At 44.5% G+C, this 21,328-nt stretch overlaps 1 protein-coding gene across 1 annotated transcript in view; it reads right to left on the bottom strand.

Annotated features, from left to right (window-relative positions):
* GRB10 (growth factor receptor-bound protein 10) overlaps positions 1–20,984 on the bottom strand; it is a 191,792-nt gene extending 170,808 nt beyond the window's left edge. The window contains exons 1-3 of the mRNA XM_012002088.1: positions 20,783–20,984; positions 20,573–20,681; positions 20,178–20,287 (exon numbers count right to left, since the gene is read on the bottom strand). The gene's annotated coding sequence lies outside the window, so the exon portion shown is untranslated. The remainder of the gene's footprint in view (positions 1–20,177; positions 20,288–20,572; positions 20,682–20,782) is intronic.
* Positions 20,985–21,328: the final 344 nt, after the last annotated feature.

Here is a 21,328-nt window from a genome sequence, read left to right as displayed (position 1 = left end):
TTAGCCAGAGAGCGTGCTTCCCCCCACGGCCATGCAGGCCAGAAGCACACGGAGGTCAGAGGCTGCCTACCTGAAAGAGGCAGCACACTGCTCTAAAACTAGCCAAAGGCCAGCAGAGCGGAGAGAGGCAGCGGAGGACACATGCACAGAACAGCGACTGAGCAGAAAACCTACAGAAAAGACCACACTCACAATAGCTTACATACACAGGTATGCATATTTTAGGCTAGCCCTAAGAATAATCTTATACAAACCATAAAATATTACAGCACTTACTTAGGAGATATAAAAATACCTAAATGAATGGAAACACGCTAAGTTCTCAAATGGAAAGATTAAACATCGTAAGGATTAATTCTCTTAAAAGTAATATAAATATCCAAAACAACTTTATAAATGAAATGCAGTATGTTATCTATCTAAATTCAAGCAGTTTTTTCTTAGAACCAGTGGAAGAATCCTAAAACTAACCAAATAAAATAAGTGGTAAGATGGTCAATCACAGAACATTAAGGGAGAATTACTTATCATTTAGTAAAATGCACCCTAAAGCAAAAGTAGTTAAAACAGTGTGTACTTGGCACAAAAATACACGCCACTGTTCATCCAGAAGAGTCAAATCTGCAAACACACACATGAGTATTTTTATCATGGCACCACGTGCTACACAAGCTACACTGAAACAAGAGTGGGCACGTGTCTTCACTCCGTAACCGAGCATACAGGATCCCTGGGACTAGAATCCCAGGGCTGGCAGCCATTCCTGACTCTCCAGATGATGCCACCCAAGATGGTGGCGACGGCTATGATAACTGTGCTCAGGGCAATAGCAGCCACCCTTGATTGACAACCTATTACCTGTCAGAATCTTACCAAATGCTTTACAATCTCTCATGGGAGGGTTTTTTGAAGATCAAATTGAAGGCAATAAAGGCCTGTGAGTCACAAAACATAACATGTAAAGATTGGCGGTTTTTAATCAAGAACAACTAAATGTCAGTCCTTTGAGGCAGCAGTGTTACCCCATTTTACAGATGCAGAAACCAAGGCTAGGAGATGGTAATTATACGCCAAGGCCACACAGTTATCAATGGCAGAGCCAAGATGCAAGTCAACAGCTACCTGGATGTATGAATCTCTGCCACATAGTTTGTGAATTTAATAAAATATAATTTGTATGATTAGGGGAAAAAAATAGAAAACTTTTGCAATAATTGTAAAGTTTCTGTTCATTTTGATTCTTTCAATCACTTGCTGGAACAGATTTTTCATTTCCTTTTAGGGAAAAGAAAATCTACAACAAGAGTGAGCCTGAAATCCAAAGCACAGAAGAAAACAGAATTTCTTTTAAAATGCCCTGCATGCCAGGAATTAAAGATTTTAGTGATGAGATATAAATAAGGAACCCCCTTAACCTGAAAAAAGGCATCTATCCAAAACTTCCAGCAGGCAAGTGGCACACATAATGAAGCAGCACAAATGACGTCCCCACTAAAATTAGGGCCAGAAAGCTTACAATGTCTGTATCAGCCATAACTGTTCTAGGGGTCTAGAAAATACAGTGAAGTAAGAAACAGAAACAAGGTGTAAATGTTGAATTGAAAAAGATTTTTAAAAACCATCTGATATGGTTCGGTTCTGTGTCCCCACCAAATCTCATGTCAAATTGTAATCCCCAGTGTTGGAGGTGGAGCCTGGTGGAAGGTGACTGGACCGTGGTAGTGGATCCTTCATGAATGGTTTAGCACCATCCTCGTGGTGCTGTTGTGATGGAGTTCTCACGAGACATGGTTGTTTAAGTGTGTGGCACCTCCCCCCACTTCTCTTCCTCTTCCTCCAGCCATATAAAACGTGTCTGCTTCCCCCGTCGCCTTCCACCTTGATTGTAGGTTTCCTGAGGACTCCTCAGAAGCCGAGCAGATGCTGCCATGCTTCCTGTCCAGCCTGCAGAATCAGGAGTGAATTAAACCTCTTTTCTTTATGAATTACCCAGTCTCAAGTATTTCTTTATAGCAGTGCAAGAACAGACTAATACACTGTCACTATTTACAGATGAAACGTAAGATCATGCACTGAAAAATAATTAGAACTGATCTGAACGTTTAATAAGATTGAGATCCCAGAGCAAGCTACAAACCCTCCCCAGCCCTTCTGCACAGCAGCTCCACGACACCTAGGAAGTCTAATGGTGAAAATTATTTAATTCGCAGAAGCAATCAAAACAACACACTTAAGAATATACACGAGACCCTTTGAAGAAAATAAAAAATTTTTGAGGAACCCAAAAGAAGATCAGAAGGGTTAGAAACACACCACCTTCTTTAAAGGGAAGCCCTCACATTGCTGACGGCCACTCCACCTCCACATCAGTGAGTTAAAGCAAAATCATCCCAAGGAAGGCTCTGTCTTCAAGGAACTCAGCTTCCTGATTTACAGATACAGGAACAGACATGTCCATCCACAGAATACGGTAAGAGAATGCAGCCAGAGGTGAATGATGACACATAAATTAAAAATAAGATCATGGATAGCTGGCAGCTTATGCTTACTAAGATCCAACGGTCATATCCTCACCTCCCATATGTGCCTTAAACATTACAAGAACTACTAAACTACTAAGAGATAGTACAGAAGAATAATGTTATAAAATCTGAGTGAGGAAGATCTTCACAAGCAAGATTCTTAACCTAGAAGCCATGAAGGAAAAACTAACTTCTGTTCATCAAAAGACCCTATACACAAATCAAAAGACAGGCAAAAAGCCTTGGGACAAAATATTTCCATTACCATGCAGCCAACAATCTGCATTTAATCTCTTCTTTACTGAAATAAGAGATAGGAGACAAGCAGCCCAACATAAAAATGGGGAGAGGATAGAAATAAACAATTTGCAAAACAGACATGTGAAACACGCTAAACTTCACTAGGAACCAGGGAGACATAGACAAACAAACACATGAGCTATAATCAATAGTTGAAAATTAAAAGGACTGGGACTACCCAGAGTTGAGGATGGCCTGAACAACAACAGGGTTCCCCTAAACCAGAGGTGGGATCACACTGTACAGGCATGGGGAGGCCTGCTGGAGCGGGGGCAGCAGTTTTCAGACTTTTGTCTTAGGCACAGGCATCCTACTTGGAATAGCTTATCCTACAGAAAGACTCACATGCATGCACACATGTACATACACACACAGAATGACTACTACACACTTTAATACAGAAAAACTGGAAGCAACCTAAATGTGCCTGCCCAAATCCCTCCTCTCCCCCAGTTCATGGCACCCACCAAACTGTACAAGGCAGAAACAAGAGTTCTCCATTCCAAACTTTCTCTTCTGCCTTCCGTCCATGCAATCTGCTAGCCCAGCTCATTGGCTACAGAAGCATCTGAGGGCCAGCCACTCCCTTCCATCTCTGCTGCCAACTCCAGGCCTTTGCCCCTCATCTGAACTGGGACTCAGCTGCCCTGTCTCTAAGCATCCTCACTGCTCCCCATTTAACCAGCCCTAGCTCTGGGGAGCCCTTGAGATGACACCATTGTCCTCTGTACTTCAAATGCACCCAACTTCTCAGTGACAGCTGCCAGGCCTGACCCGTGTGGCTCCTGCCTCCTCTCCAGGCTGCCCAGACACCGCTGTCCCATGCTGGAGTCACCTCGCTCACCAGCCTGGCCTCCTCCAGGTTCTCAGACTCTATCCTCCCTCATGGCCTTTGCATGCTCTCTGCCTTGTATTTGGAATTTTTTCAAACACCCGCGGCCTGGGTCGCCTTCCACCTTCCCCTGCTGGTAGCCTCCGCAGAGCATCAAGGCTCCCCATCCATCCTGTCCTGCCCTGTCCACCCTGAGGTATCAGGCCGCCTGGCCCACTCCAGACTCTCTCCACACAGGTCTATAGCTCAGCCCTTGGCTGCCTCTTCTTCTGCAGAACACATCAGGCTTGCTAGTTCTGTTCTTCTTCCTGCCAATGTCTTTTTGTGTCCTTTCCCCAAGAAGAGGTAGCTCTGAGGCCGAGGACCCTATCTGTCCTGATTACTGCTGTATCCCATCTCTTAGCACAGGGCCAAGTGGCTCAAATCTTTGCTGAACTCATGGAAAAAATGTCTGGACTGGAGCCGACTTAAATATAGTAGAGCACAGTACTCCTCCAGCATGGGAAGCAGCCTGGAAGGCATGCAAAAGCTCTAAAGGAGCCACGGGGACATGCGCTCTGGTCTGTGGGAGGCGGCTGTGAAAGTGGCTCAGAACCCAGCCTCCACCAGCTGGGGTGGGGGCAGCCTGCACAAGCGCTCAGCCACTCTCTGCCTCAATTTCCTCAACTGTAAACTGAGAACAAAACAGTACCAACCTCATGAAATGATGCAATTCCCACAGAGTGCTTCACACAGCACTCACAGAAGGCAAGTATTTAATAAAAAAGGCAAAGAGCTAAGCACTAGGAATAGGCAACACTGCCATAAAAAGGGGAAAGCAGCCTATCTGTGCGTGTCTGCACCCAGGAATTCCAAACAGAGAAAATGAGAGAAACTATCTGCAAACTACTCATCTGACAAGAGATTAATAACCAGAATATATAAGGAGTTCAAACAATTCCACAGCAAAAAAACAAGCAATCCGATTTAAAAAATGGGCAAAACGTGAACAGACATCTCTAAAAGAAGACATACAAATAGCCAACAGGTGTTTCCAAATAATGCACAACACTAATATTTATCAGGGAAATACAAATCAAAACCACAACAAGATATCATCTCACCCCAGTTAAAATGACCATTATCAAAAAGGGAATAATGGATACTGGGGAGAATGTACCAAAGGGGACCCCTTGTACTCTGTTGGTGGGAATGTAAATTAGTGCAGCCCCTACGGAGAACAATATGGAGGTTCCACAGAAAATTAGAAATAGAACTATCTTATGATCCAGCAATTCCACTGCTGGGTATACACCCAAAAGAAAGGATCTGTATCAAAAAGACATCTGCACTCCCATGTTTACTGCAGCATTATTCACAATAGCCAAGATATAGAATCAATCTAAGTGTCCAACAACAACGAACTCATTAAAAAAAGGTGGTACATATACACAGTGGAGTGCTATTCAACCATAAAAAAGGAGTGAAATTCTATCATTTGCAACAGCATGCATTAACATGGAAGACATTATGTTAAGTGAAATAAGCCCGGCATAGAAAGACACATGACACGTTCTCACTCATGTGCAAGCGATAAAGCGGATCTCATGAAGACAGAGAGTAGATTGGTGGTTACCAGAGACTGGGAAGAGTAAGGGGTATGGAGGATTTTAAAAAAGTTGATTAATGGGTACAAATACATGGTCACCTTATTGATTTATGTAATACTAGGCCTTATTTCTGCTCATTCTTGAAATAAGTACACTTAATTAAACAAATCAATGAAGTGACTACAGTCTACAATATTGTACACTTCAAAATAGTAAGAAGAGAAGAATTTGAATGTTTCTAAAGTTAAGACAAATATTTAAGGTGGTGAGTATGTCAAATACACTGATTTGACCTTTAGAATTACATGAATGCATTAAATTACCTCATGTACCTGGAAACTATGTTTATCTATTATGCATCAATAAAAAAGTAATTAGTTAATTCCACAGAACAAAAGAGCCAAAAGAACCCTAAACGTCGACCTCAAAGGAGGGCCATGAGAAGTGAAGTGGGAATTTCACTCTCTACCGACTTCTGGGTTTGACTATTTAAAATAAAGAACACAAATTACTCATGCAACTTTAAAACTTTAAAATGTATCTAAGAAAGAATGTTTTCATCCAGTTTCAGGCCAAGGGTCCTATATGCTTCTCCTCACACAAAAACCTACACTCAGGGTCCCTTGTGATCCCCCTCTGTCCTTGTGGAGGGCTCCCCCTCCCTTTCTAGGAATTCCAGAGAAATCACTGCTCTATACCTAAACACAATGAGGCCATTAAGTGCTTGAGGCCAAGTCACATGAGTATTAACTGCACAGGCCTTTTTCTTCTATACAGGCAGCTTCTGGAAATACTGAAGGACTTTGCCCTTCTATTTCCTTTTCTTTTTCTTCCGTTCTTTTCCTTTTCTTCCTCCCTTAAAGCAGTTTTTTAAAAAGTTAAAGGAGTTTAAAAAAAAAAAAAAGGAGTTAAAGAAAAAAAGATACACCTCAAAAGTAAAGAGGAAAGACATTCTTGCTTGTGGAGGAAACATAATGTAATCGTAATCGTTAAAACTATGCGAGGAGTAATAGTTTGGAGTGAAGAGGCGTGCACAGTTGATTAAGATCTCTCCTCTCCTCAATGAAGAAAGCTGTGGGGAAACAGTCAATGTGCTTTGGATGCTTTATCGTCACCCCCAAACAGCCAGTTATCAACATTAGCCCATCACCAGCACACACCCCAGAGCCCAGGAGGGCCTGGCATTCTATTCTAAAGATGATGACATCTTTTCATTCTCTATATCACCAGTATATTCAGTAAGTAACTACTGTGTGTTTTACATTTTCAGGGCAACATCTATATAAACAAGTATAAGGAAAACCAATCCTCAACTCAGAAAATCAAGAATTTAGCAAAGACAATAGACACATAGGGTTCCTACGAACAGGAAAGGTTGGTAAACAATGATTAATGGCTCTGAAATGCATCACTATCATACAGTAGGCAGGTCGCACGAGATTGAAAACTGACACGGGGTATGGACATATTAAAAATAACTTTAGCAATGTAATCTAACTTTTCTGCAGTATTGTTTTTTAATGAATGTGCATGATCTCCTGTATTTAGTTCTCTTGGTCTCCTGCACAGACTGGTGCAACATCCTCCCAGGTACCCACTGCCTGGCCACCGGGAAGTCCAAAGCAGGAGTACCAGAATGCCCACCCAGATGCACAAGGCACGAGTACCAGAATGCCGGCCCCTCTGGCTCCTGATCATCCAGTTCCAAAAGGACACCTGGATCCAGAAGGTATAGGGCAGGCAGGTGCAGGGAAGCATGGGACACCTTAAGAGTAGGCTTACCAACTGCAGGGAGAGTTCTGTGTTGCTTCCTGCCTCCAAATGCACACGACTTCCATTCTGGTGCGGCCTCTTGTCATCTGCCTGCCCCAAGACCATGCTCTCTGGCCACACAGTCACACGGACTCCAGGGATGCTCCGCAGGAAGCACAATGCTCTGGTCTGGGCAGAGCTGGCCCACTTTGAGGCCCACATCCACCCATCACGCTCTTGAGTCACAGTGTGGCAGCCCCCATGCCACACCCTCCCTCCATACGTACGAGAGTTCCTGCGGCTCCCGAACAGCTGCGGGTACAACTCAGCTCCCAACCCTTCCTTGGGGATCCAGAGACGGTTTTTATATCGCCCTATCCAGGTATCTTTCTTAAATCAGACCTAGCAGTGAGCCACTAGACCCACCATGTTGGGGACCCTGTGCCCTACACTGGGCTGCTCACACCTCGTTGTTCACAGACATGACCCATCCACCACTTTGCTCCTGTGTCACGATCCAGAAGCCCAAGCTGTGCCTCTCAATGACCTGTTCTGCCTTCCTGGAACTGGGGAGACCAGTTGAGGAAGCAGCAGAAACCCATGATGCTCTCCAAAGCCGGTTCCTTTTCTGTGCAGAGGGCTTCAGGAGATCATCTGCCTCCTACACTGGATTTCTGAGTAAGAGCTCAGCATTCTCCTTCCCAAAAATACCTACCCAGCAGCCCTATGGTGCTGCCCAGCTGGGTCTGCTCAAACCTCTCCCAACACTCCCAGCTCCACCCCATCATTGACACCTCTCAGGCCTGCAGCCACCTACACACAGCCTCAGCTCCCATGACCTAGGGACAAACCGTGCAATGACAAAGGCAAACCCTGAATGGTGCTTTAGCTAAAGAAAGTAAACAACCTGTAATTTGGCAAATAATTTAGAAAAATCAATGCGGGAAGCTCAAATACCAGATTCTGCACTAATTCTCTTTTTACCTGGCTCTTGTAATTTGAGTAGAAAAGTTTAAGACTCCATTGCTACCTCCTTCAAAATTAAGACTTCAGTTGCCCTAATAAGGCCTTCATAAACCCCTGGGTTCATTCCGGTCAGCTGGGAGGTCTGTTTTCACCTCCTTTATAATTGCCTCTTTCTATGTTTCCCCTTAGTCCTGAAATTCATTATTCCTTCATTAATTCACTCAATACACACTTAGCATGTGATCACTATGTTCTCAATCTTAGCATTGTCAGTTACAGAGCCACCTCCAACATGCTCCCTAATCTAGTTTCCACAGGTCTGTGAATTCAAGACGCCAAAAGTGCAACCAAACCTCATCCATTGGTCAAGATCGTAGAATGATGATCTCAACAGAAGCAGTTTGTGGCAAGCATGACCAACCATTGCTTTTAGCAGTTCTGCAAAAGCTGCATGCAAGGATTCTGGAGAAGCTTGTTCACAGGTGTCTGAAAGGGGGCCCTCAGCTGTTGATGAGGCCCACAGGGAACCGCCCTCCACAGTTGGTAACTTTAGTTCTAGCTATTCTCAAATCATTGGCCAAAGAACAGCTTCTCCTTTTCTATTTCAGGAAGTTGGCTTCTTGGACCAGAGGCAAAGCCAAAGGGAGAAAAGCAGAGCCCCATTCACTGGGCTGATGAGCAGAAAGCTACCCGGGACCACAGGCACGACTGGTATGCAAGCAAATCACTCTGATGCCCACCTCTGAACTCAGGGGAATCCATCTTAAAGCATCCAATACTCCCTATGGGAATGGAGTCCCCATGATGAGGCTACATTCTAATCAAAGCTAATTCAAACTTCCTTCGCTCCACCATCAAAATCCACTCTTAGCATTGCATTACACGAGTTATCCTCCTCTCTGCAATCTGAGCCATTAAAAGAGTCACAACAATCGAATTTCAAAGTGTCTCCTGTAAACGTTACTAAGTTTCCTCTAAATCTTTTTAGAATTCCGTTGTCCTCTACTGTTGTGATGCTAAGTAGTCAGGAATCTGACCAGAGCCATGGAGCCACACAAGAGGTCGAGCTTCCCAGGAGGAAAGCGAGTCCTGGGACCCAAGAAAAAACCTGTCCTTCATATTTGCCAAAACCACCTGCTTCAGCTACTGAAGTAGCTTCTCTTGGGAAATATAGATCAGGTCCTCCTCACTTCCCCCATCCCTCCTGACAGAGGAAAATGGGTCCACTCTCATGACTGTCTCGTCCTCCCTCCAAGGCTGCCCTTCTACAAAGTCAGCTCATGGCCAGTTCTGTGCACCCTGCACCCCATGGTCAGGGGTCTCTGAGCACCACACTAAGGACCTTTATGCTTCAGGAGGTGGTAGGACTCACAGGTCCTCTGACAGCATGCAACACAGCCACATCTTTGTGTGTACTCAAAGACTGTCAGCCTGCAACAGCAGTGGGGAGGAAGAGGATGGAGATTCCTGCTTTCCTCTGCAACACCCTTCTCTCCTCAGCTCCTTTACATATCAGGTAAAAGAGCCACCACTTCTTATTCTCCGGTCACTGTCAATTAACACTCCTTTGTTCCAAGGCACTCTTGGGTGGCTCATCGAATGACGTTGGTATCACAGTTTCTTTTACAAACCTTTAGCCTGCCCCCCAGTAAAGGTGACCTGAGGATAGAAAGTGCCGTATATTACCTGGGCAGCCAACACAGGACAGGGAACATCACATTGGCTCAACAAACACTGGGGGAAGAGACAGAGAGACAGTTGCCTGTACTTGCGCACCACAGCTCCTACACTCAAGCTGTGCCAAGCTTCCCAAAAGTCCCTCAAATGCTGCTGCCCTGCCTGGTCCCAGGCTTTCCAGACTTGGGTGACTGAAGTTAATCACTTCATCTAGTTCCATCAAAGTGGTATGCAGCATCTAGCATTACCACTTCCAGGCTGCATCCACATTTTAACACAAAAAAGGATAAAATTATTCTAGAAGACTGAAGAACTAAGTTCCCTCATTTGGCACATAATAGTTATGGACCAAGTACCCTCAAGATCTCTCTGAGGCCTAAGCTGCTGAGTTTCTGATTCAAACAACAGACACAAGAGAACAACCAGAGGAACCGGTGGTTCCCAAGCACCTCTCTATCTGAATTCAGCGAGGGGGTGTTGCAGCCCCTGGCCTCCAAGGTCTCTGCCTAAATCCCCACACCTGTGCTTCCACCTGTGGTACCCTCTCACGTGGTACCCAGGTATGAGTGACCTCACCCCTATGGCAAGACCTCCAGGAGCGGTGAAGCCAAAATTATCTTCAAGATAGTAAGATATGATGTGTCCTTGTGTCCTTGTCCCTTGCATTCCCTCACGAATGCACAGCAGAGTTTTCTAGAGGGCACATGACATGTGACTGATTGCAGATGGCGGGGGGATGGGAGGGAGATCCAACTACCTTCTCTTAAAGCAGACATTAAAGGGATTTAGAAAGTACAAAACAATGCCACTCTTCTCTTTTTTTTTGTTTTTGTTTTTGAAAATACAGCTTTTTTCCATAAAAGATGTTATGTTTACATATAATGGGACAATATTCTTTTTACATGGAGAAATATTTTTTAAATGCCTGTCAATTCCTAAAACAGTAAATTTCAATATATACAGTCACATAACCACAGCCCTTTGGGGCCTTCAGTAACTTTTAACAGTGTCATGGCGCCCTAGGACCCAGCCCTGGGGGTGCTCCCCTGGGAATTTCAGCCCTGCCCAGCACCCAGGACTTCAATGTGCTCTGTGGGACAGTCTGACAGAAGCCGCACCTCCACCCCTAGACATGGAACTGCTGCCCAATGAAACTCTGCAAAGAATCTTAGCTTTTATGGACTAAGAGCCCATGGAGACTTCTTCATTCAGAAAGATTTTCTTAAAAACAATATTGAGTTTGAGACCTGGCCACATAAATGAACATCACTGGCCAGAAACCATGTGCAACTCAGCCTGCTCCACACAATCAGCAGGGCATTCCATTCCAGTCCACTCCACTACAGTCTACTCCTCCAGAGCCAGTTTGAAGTAGGGGGTACCAGAGGGTCACTGCCTTTGAAAAGTGGCTCAACTGTTCTGCCCAAAGGCTTGTCCTGCTTGTTGATTCTGGCAAGATGCATAGCTCCAGGTCATTTAGAATGTTCCTCCCCTGCCTCCTGCATAAGCCACACAAATGGTGAGAGTCAGAAGGAAAATGTCATATGTCCAGTATTTCCAGTTCTCAAGCAAAGTACAGCCAGCAGGACGGACTGCCCCCCTGGGGTTGCCAACACTCACAGGTGGCCAGAGCTTCACCATCTGCCCTCTCCCTGTGTTAAAACAGGGGCCAAAACTAAACAGCACACAACGGCGCCCAGGATTCGTGCTACTCTCAACTGATACTGCTCTTGGCTATCTGTGCCCTTTTGTTTAAACTGGTAGAAGAGACCAGAACCCTCAGCCCAGTAGGAATGAACCCCAGGCCTCCCCACAGCTTCAGGGCAACGTCTTCCGCTCTCTGTCTACTGCAGGATTACCACTCTCAGGATTCAGCACGACGCTTAACAAGAGGAAAGAGGATCTATTTCTGACCTAGCAACGTGAGACTTACTCTTCTAAATGGGGCACGGGCCTTCATCATATCTATTATTTCAACTCATGAGTCAGGATATTACAAAGGTAGAAAGTTCTTACCTGTAGGAAGCCAAAATCCACCCTGAAAAGTCATTACAAAGCCAACCTAACTTGAATGGCACATGTCCCCTAAACCTGGTACTGAAGTACGAGAGGCGAAGTGAAATTGGGATGGGGATGTGGATCTATTCAGGTGACCTCCTTCAAGACCACCCTATGGTCTCAATCATTTTGGGACAAAAAGGGAGTAAAGTTGTGAGAACCTTGGTATAAGAACTCCCCTTGCCTCTGAAAGACCACTCAAAACCTAAGGCCTTTGCTGCAACCCTCAAGACTACAAAATGGCCACCAGGTCTGGAAAGAAAGGTGAACTGACACCACACTATAACATAGAACAAAATCATGTTACCTGTGTCTCCCAACTCCCCAGCCAACTCGTTCTGGGCTTCTAGACTGCATTCTGGATCCAAGAGTCCCAGGACAGTCAAAAAATACAGAATTGTTCCTGAAACACTCCAGCAAGGCAAGGAAATTAAATATCTGTTAACGTCTGTTATAAATTCCACAGCAAACATCATACTCAATGGTGAAATAGTGAAAGCTTTTCCCCTAAGAGTGGAAACAAGACAGAATTCTTGCTTTTGTCACTTCTACTTAACACAGTAGTGGAAGCTCTAGCCAGAGCAATTAAGTAAGAAAAAGAAATGAAAGCCATCCAAACTGAAAAGGAAGAAATAAAATTATCTCTGTTAAACTCTTAGAAGAAAACACACGCAAAAATCTTTATGCTGACATTGGATTTGACAATGACTACTCAGGATATGACACCAATAGCACAGGCAACAAAAGAAAAAAATAAATGAACTTCATCAAAAATTAAAAACTTTTGCACATCATAGGATACTATGAAGACAGTGAAAAGACAGCCTGCAGAAAGGGACAAAACAGTTGCATATCATATAACTGATAGAGTATTAATATCTAGAATATACAAATTTCTACAACTCAACAACAAAAAGCAAATAAAAATCACAGTGAGTTATAATCTGATGCCTTGTATGAGTCCATATTTTCATGCTGCTGATAAAGACATACCAGAGAACTGGGCAATTTACAAAAGAAAGAAGTTTAATGAACTCGCAGTTCCACGTGGCTTAGGAGGCCTCAAAATCCTGACAGAAGGTGAAAGGCATGTCTCACGTGGTGGCAGACAAGAGAAGAGAACTTGTGCAGAGAAACTCCCTTTTATAAAACCATCAGATCTCATGAGACTTATTCACTATCACTAGAATAGCATGGGAAAGACCCAACTCCATGATTCAATTACCTCCCACCAGGTCCCTCCTGCAGTATATGGGAATTATGGGAGCTACAATTCAAGATGAGATTTGGGACACAGCCAAACCATATCACACCTATTAGGACAGCTACAAGGAAAGGAATGGGAAGGGGAGGGGGAGGGGGAAGGGGAAGGAGAAGGGGAAGGGGAAGGGAAAGGGAAAGGGGAAAGGGGAAAGGGGAAAGGAAAGGAAAGGAAAGGAAAAATGCCAAGTGTTGGCAAGAATGTGGAGAAACTGAAACCCTTGTGCGTTATTATTGGGAATGCAAAATGGTGCAGCTGCTCTAGAAAACAATTTGGCACTTCCTCAAAAAGCAAAGCAGAGAATTACCGTATAATGAAGCAATTATAATCTAGACCTATATACAAAAACATGGAAAGTAAGCACTCAAAGATACTTATACACCAATGTTTACAGAAGCATTATTCACAATACCCAAAAGGTAGAAACATAAATGTCCATCAACAGTTGAATAAACAAAAAGTAGTATATACATACAAGGAAATTTATTTATTTATTTACTTTTAGTTTTAGTTTTAGTTTTTTTGAGATGAATTCTCACTCAGTTGCCCAGGCTGGAGTGCAGTGGCGCGATCTCAGCTCACAGCAAGCTCCGCCTCCCAGGTTAACCCCATTCTCCTGCCTCAACCTCCTGAGTAGCTGGGACTACACATACAAGTGAATATTATTCAGCCATAAAAAGGAATGAAGTACTAATGCATGTTACAACATAGATTAACCATGAAAACATTATGCTAAGTGAAAGAAGACACTAACAAAAACCACAACGATTCCATTCACATGAAATGTCCCGGACAGGGAAATCTATGTAGACAGAAAGTAGAGTTCCTTAGGGTTGGGAAAGCAGGGGGAGCAATGGGATGGCAGGGAGTGGGGGTATGATAGCTAAAAGGTGCAGGGTCTCTTTTTGTTCTAAAATTGACTATGGAGGTGGTTGCACATACCTGTGAATACATTAATTGAACACTGTATATACAATGTATGTGTGTTTATTCATTTCTGCAGTTATAACAAAATACTTGAGACTAGATAACTTATAAAGAACAAAATCTATTTCTCACAGTTCTAGAAGCTGGGAAGTTCAAGATCAAGGTGCCAGCATTCGGTGTCTGGTGAGGGCCTTCTTGCTGTGCCCTCACATGGCAGAAGGCAGAAGGGCAAAAAAGGATCCTAGCTAGTTCTCTCCAGCCCTTTGATGGGAGCAAGAATCCATTCATGAGACTGGAGCCCTCACGACCTTATCACTTCCCAAAAGCCACACCTCTTAATACAGTTGCATTGGGGAGGTGATAAGGCCATAAGGAGACACAAACATTCAAACCATGGCATTCTACCCCAGGTCCCCCAAATTTATGTCCTTCTCACATACAAAATACATTCATTCCATCCCAATAGCCCCAATGTCTTATCTCATGCCAGCATCAATTCAGAAGTTTGAAGTCTAAAATTTCATCTAAATATCATCTAAATCAGATGTGTGAGACTCAAAGATGTGTTTCAACCTGAGGCAAAGTACTTCATTCAGACTTCAGCAGTGGCTCACTCCTGTAATCTCAGCACAGTGCAAGGTTGAGGCGGCCGAATCTCTTGAGCCCAGGAGTTCGAGAACAGCCTAGGCAACATGGCAAAACCCCATCTCTAACACAAAAAAAGAAGAAAAAACTAGCTGCGTGTGATGGTACACGCCTGTAGTCCCAGCTACTCAGCAGGCTGAAGTGGGAAGATAGCTTGAGCCCAGGAGGCAGAGGTTGCCACTGTACTCCAGCCTGAATGACAGAGCAAGATCCTGTCACCAAAAAAAAAAAAAAAAAACTGTGGGACAGACAAAAACAGACATTCCCATTACAAAAGGGAGAAATAGGAAAGAAAAGAGTAACATTTCCCAAACAAATCCAAAACCAAACAGGACAAGCATCAAATCAATCTTAAGGCTGGAGAATAAATCTTTGGTTCCACGTCCTGCCTTCTAGACACAATGGGGCAGGAGTTGGGTTCCCAAGGCTCTGGGCAGCCCTGCCGCCAACTGCTGGGCACAGCCCTCACAGCAGCTCTCATAGGTTGCAGTCGGGTACCTGCAGCTCTCCTAGGCTGGCACTACACACTGGTAACTCTACAGTTACAGGCTCTCAGTGGCAGCCCCACCCCCACAGCTCCATTAGGCATTGTCCTTGTGGGAGCTCGCCGGTGTGCCCTCAACCTCAAGACTCTGCTGGGCATTGCCCTAGTGGGGGCTCTTTTTGGCACTCCTGCCCTTATGGCTTCATTAGGCATTATCCAAGCAAGGAGTCTGCAGCAGACCTACCCTGCAGCAATTCTCTGTCTGAGCCCAAGACTTTCTGAGGCATCCTTTCAAATCTAGGTGAAGGTAGCCATGCATCCACAGGTCTTGCACTCTGAACATCTGCAGACTTAGCACCATGTGGATGCCACCTAGGCTTATGGCCTGTGCCTTCCAGAGCAATGGGACTAGCTGCACTTGAGCCCCCTTGATCCACAGCTGGGATATCCAAGGAGGGCTGCAGTGTAATGCAGAGAGCAGAGAAGTGACGCTGAGCAGTGAATGCTGAGGTCCTGCAGGCGCCCAAGGCCTCTCCTTTGACATAGTTCTGTTCCCTGGGCCTTGGTACTCTGGGCCTCTGATGGGAGGGGCAGCACTGATAATCTCTGAAATGCCTTCAGGATCATTCTTCCATTATCTTGATGAATAGCATCTGGCTTCCTTCTATCCATACTAATCTCCTTATCAAAAGGTCACTTGGCCACACCCTTAGTGTTTTCTCCCAAACATGTTTTTACAACCTGAGCAAGCTAAAAATTTTCCAAATCCTTACATTCTGCTTCCTTTTTTTTTTTTTGGAAACGGTCTCATTCTGTCACCCAGGCTGGAGTGCAGCAGCAGAATAATGGCTCACTGTAGCCTTGACCTCCCAGGCTTAAGCAATCGTCCCACCTCAGTCCCCTTGAGTAGCTGGGGCTAAGTGCACATTTTTGTTTTTAGTAGAGATAAGGTCTCATTATATTGCTCAGGCTGGTCTTGAACTCCTGAGCTTAAGCAACCCTCTCACTCTGGCCTCCCCAAGTGCTGGGATTACAGGCATGAGCCATAGTGCCCAGCCTCTACTTCCCTTTGGGTTATAAATTCCATTTTCAATTCATTTCTCTCACATTTTACTGTAAGCAATTAAGAGAAATCATGCAGCATACTGAACACTATGCTCAGGGATTTCTTCCACCAAATATCCTATCACTCTTAAATTCTGCCTTCCCCAAAGCCCTAGAGTATAGGCACAATTCAGCCAAGTTCTTTGTCCCTTTGTAGCAAGGACTATCTGTCCTCCAGTTTCCAATAAGATATTCATTTCCATATATGACTGCATCAGAATGGGCTTTACTGTCTATAATTCTACCAGCATTCTGATCACAACCACTTAGAAATTTCTAAGAAGACATAGGTTATCTCTACGACTCTCCTCTTCTTCTGGGCTCTCACTAGAATCATTCTTAATGCTCTGTTCACAGAAATCCAGGCTTTTTCTAGCAAACACTTCCAAACTGTTCCATCCTCTATCCATTACCCAATTCCACTTTTCTTTTAAGTATTTGCTATAACAACACCCCACTCTGAGTACCAATTTCTGTCTGTCTGTGCTGCTATAACAAAATCCACAGGTTAGGTAATTTATAAATAATAGAAATTTATTTCTTATGGTTCTGGAGGAGAGGAAGTCCAAGATGAAGGCACTGGGGTTTAGTATCTGGAGAGGGCGTCTCTCTGCTTCCAAGATGGTGCCTTGTTGCCACACCCTCCAGAAGGCAACAAATGCTGTATCCTCATATAGTGGAAGAGCAGAAGAGAGCAAACCCATTCCCCCTCAGGCCCTTTTAAAAGGGCCCTAATCCCATCTATGTGGATCTATCTAATCCCTTACAACTTAAACACTTCCTAAAAGCCCCACCTCTTTATACCATCACATTGGCCATTAGGATTCAACACATGAATTTTGAGTGATACATTCAGACCACGGCAATGTGTACACACACACATACAGTTGCACATATCTGTAAATATACTAATTATAATTGAATTACATACTTCAAATTTAAATGGGTAAATTGTATGGTATGTGAATTATACCTCAATAAAGTTTTTTTTTTTTTTTTTTTAAAGAGAGGACTCTATGAAAAAACTAGTCCATAAAGATACATGCACACATATGTTTATTGCACCACTACTTACAATAGCAAAGACACGGAACCAACCCAAATGCCCATCAATGATAGACTGGATAAAGAAAATGTGGCACATATACACCATGGAATACTATGCAGCCACAAAAAAGAATGAGATCATGTCCTTTGCAGGGACATGGATGAAGCTGGAAGCCATCGTCCTCAGCAAACTCACACAGGAACAGAAAACCAAACACTGCATGTTCTCACTCATAAGTGGGAGCTAAACAATGAGAACACATGGACACAGGGAGGGGAATAACACACACCGGGGCCTGTCAGGGAGGGGAGAGGGACTGAGGGGAGGGAAAGCATCAGGACAAATAGCTAATGCTTGAGGGGCTTAAAATCTAGATGACAGGTTGATAGATGCAGCAAACCACTACGGTACATGTAAACCTATGTAGCAAACCTGCACGTCCTACACATATATCCCAGAACTAAAGAAAGAAAAAACTAGCCCAATGAAATAATCGGCACAAGAGGGGTTCTAGCCCCACCCCCGACCCCCCAAAATTTGGGACCACCATAGTCTAGCCATCTTCCTCTTAAAGTGTCATAATACATCGTGGCACACAAAATTTTCTGAAATGTTGTGCCATAAAGAAACCAACTTTATCAAATCCAAAGTTTCCTCACTGATTTGGCAATACATTATTAGCTCCTGTAGTATCTATAACCTTCAGGAAGCATTAAGTTGCCCAACATCACCATCAGCCTAGGAAGACATGAAAGATGACAAAGGAATGGGTCCAAAGTTCAATGGAGCCCATCAATGCATTTACTGACCAACTAGGGTAGGCATAAAGACAAACATTCAAAAGTGTCTTCACTATCCAAGGAAGAACTTTAGTGGTAGAATTTTTCAAAACGTGGCATTAAGCACAGGTGAAACACACTGGAGCCTTATACACAGAACAGACTCACAGTGCAAGCAAGACAAAAGCTGCTTTAATACCACCTACCCTGACAGGGAAATAATGGGACAACCCAATCCTCCCTCCCAAGGTAGGGTCAGGCTCACGCTGACAGAAAACAGGCAAGGGCCTCAGCCAGAAGCCCCACTGGGACATCTTTACTGCTTCTCTCTATGGCTTGGAGGCCTTCCTGGTTGCAGGCTGTGATGCTGAGACATGAAGGCACTGAGCAAGGACTTTGGAAGAAGTGGGGTGTTAGCATGCACAAGCTCAAAGCAGATACAATTCCTGCCTTCTTAAAAGAAAGCAGGTGGGGTTTTCAAATCCGCTAAAGATTCAAAAGGTTTCAAACCTTTCTAAAAGTGTTCTATCATCATTAACAAAAGAGAAACCACTAAATAAAATCCACAGGAATCCAAACAAATGTCAAAGCAGGACACTGTACAAATATTTGGCCTGGAATAAAGTATGGACACATTTAAGCATGTCATTTATAACAACATAGGGCTAATCACTAGAAAATTCTTGGTACAAAAATTCTTAGATTAAGTAATAGTATTATTAATAATAATTCTTACCAAGTAAAGTGTCCTCTTCAGAGAATTTCTAGAGAAAAAGACACTAAAGTGAACACAGGGGGAAATGTATTAAGACCTTACTGCACAAAGTGTGGGCCACTGATCAACTGCAAGCATAACTCCTGGGAGCTGGTCAGAAATCCAAAACCTCAGGTCCCACCCCAGACCAACTAAATTAGAAGCTGCATTTTTTCATCAGCCCCCGGAGATTCCCATGCATATTAAAGTTTAAGTTGCGGTATTTTCAGACATTGTTAATATTTAACTTCTATCAGAATTGAAATGTGCCAGCTCCCTTTAAGAAAATAAATAAGCAAAATATATTAACATCACTATTTTATTGTTCAGTCAACCCAGGCCATCCCTCTACTCACCCTCCCTTCCTACACAGATTTCATTATTTTCCATCTAAGCAAGGCAGGAACAGATGACGGAGACAGACTGGCTCCTCAAACACCTGTTGAGTGAATGACAGGCGGGGTCCCTTGTCAAAAGCCACCCAGAGCACTCCTTTGCCATTCTCATCCCACTTGAATGCTGAACAACTGCTCGGAATTGCACGGCCATTGTTGGCAACGGTACACCACCAGCCTCAAGCCACCAGGACTACCGTGACAACACTCAGAAGCTGGCTCCCAGACACAGCACAGGAAAGGAAAAAAAATTATTTGTAGGTGACTTACAGCTACCATTTACACATTTAGAATTTTCTTCCCTCACTAGTATCAGATTTGAGCCTGAGGCATCTAGAGTTCAGCCCAGACTCTTCCAGGTGCCTGCAGGCAAATCTCCACAGACCAGAAATGCCCCTGGAGAGATAGTCCCGGACCCACTGACCAAGGCGGGAGAGAAAAAAAGGGAAGGAAGAAGCAAATGGAGCCAATAAACGCCTACTGGCCCCCCAATCCTAGTCACAGCTCAGTATGTTCTGGCCCCTTTAATTTAACCTCCGCCAGCTGTGAGAGGAACAAAGCCCATTCCACATGAAAACAGAAGAGAAATATGCTTCCTGAACAAATCAGAATAAACCGTCACGGAAAGCGTTCCAGGGTTTGGGATGGGTTAGGACTCTGTGGATCACGCCCAGCCAGTGAATTCTGTGAAATATGAGAAAATATGGTCCATCACACCAGTTCTGCACGTGATGCATGGCCGTGCCCACTACCAGATGTGCCAACTTACTTGTTTAATCTGACAAAAGCAAAAGGCCCACATAAAGGCCTCTTTTGACATGCGCTCCCAGACCTCCTAGGGTCCACAGGGCTCATACTGCCTCAAAGCCACCCCTCATTCTGCCCTTGACCCCTCAGACAGGAGCTGCCAACTTTCTAAGTGAATCATCAGAAGCCCCAGTTACAAGGCCCAGAACACCACATCAGTTCTCAAACTTTATGCCTGTAAGGATCACCTGGCATGCTTCACAAAGACAAAGAATTTCAGGTCCCAAGCCCAGAAAGTCAGTTTCATAGCTCAGAGCTGAGGCCCAGGGATAAGCACCGAGAGGCGGTTGGCTCTGATGTAGGTGGTTCAGAGGTCACACCTTAAAAACCCTGGTCTCTCCTACACATTCTTCCTCCTGAGAATTACCAGAATGCAGCCTCCCAAGTCTGAAAGAAAGGTAAAACTATTCTAGTCCAAGCGAGTTTCCTAAGACGTTCTTACTAAGTCACAAGTAAATACTCCAAGAAGCTGTCTGGTTTTTGTGGGAACACAAGTGTCAGTGAATTTAGGCTCTGGCCTAAATATGCAAATTTTGGAGCCTAACCTCCAAAATTCGAAAGATGCAGTGTTCTCTGGGAAGTTTGGAAGCCCAGTTCTGGCGTGGTAATTACATGATGGCTGGAGGAGCAACTGGTGATGGAAATCCTTAGGAGACACTAAAAATAACTCACATTTTAATCGACCAATCTGGAACTTCTCTCACCCCTTCATGCCAATCGTGCAATTACCATAACTCCATTCACCGTGTTCCTCAGCAGTTAGTATGCACCATTCTCAATCCTACAAGATAGTAACTATTATCCCTGATTCACAGGTCCAGGTACAAGGGCAGGTAGCACAAGATGGGGAGGGGACTGAACCACACGGCACTCACACCCCACCCTACAATTAAAAACCGTCCTTCAGCGCGTGGCTGCCAAACACCTCAAACTGAAACAAGTGTTCTCTACCTCCTTCCTCTGGAGTGACAGAGAGGAAGAAAATCCCAGTAAGCCCTTCTGGCCCTGCCCACTACCTCCCCTGTTCCCACCCAGGCCAAAGGGGGAATGCGTGGGCCCTGCTCCCACCCCCGATGCTGACATCAAAGGAGCAGAGACACGCAGGAGACTCCAGGCAGCACCCGAGGCCCTGGCCGCCAGCACGTCATAATCCCTACAGTCGCTGCCTTTCAGACTTAAAAAGAACAATGAGGAAAGACACCCACGCTTCCCCTCACTGGGCTAGGAAGGAGAGCTTTGCGGGTTTAGACTGCAGTCTCCTCCCCCCTCGTAGCCACCTGTGTGCCGGCTCCGCAGACGAGGTCCCCCCAGCACTCTGGCAGGGACTGTGCCATTCAACAGACAAATGGCAGCCGACCAAGGAGGCGACTGGCGTGTGGAACAGGTGATCCGATTGTTTTTCTGAAGAGCAAGGGCTAGCACGTCCTA

The sequence above is a fragment of the Mandrillus leucophaeus genome, unplaced genomic scaffold (genome assembly GCF_000951045.1).
Source record: "Mandrillus leucophaeus isolate KB7577 unplaced genomic scaffold, Mleu.le_1.0 Scaffold678, whole genome shotgun sequence".
In the NCBI taxonomy this organism is placed as follows: Eukaryota; Metazoa; Chordata; class Mammalia; order Primates; family Cercopithecidae; genus Mandrillus; species Mandrillus leucophaeus.
This window is presented reverse-complemented; position numbering and strand designations above follow the sequence as displayed.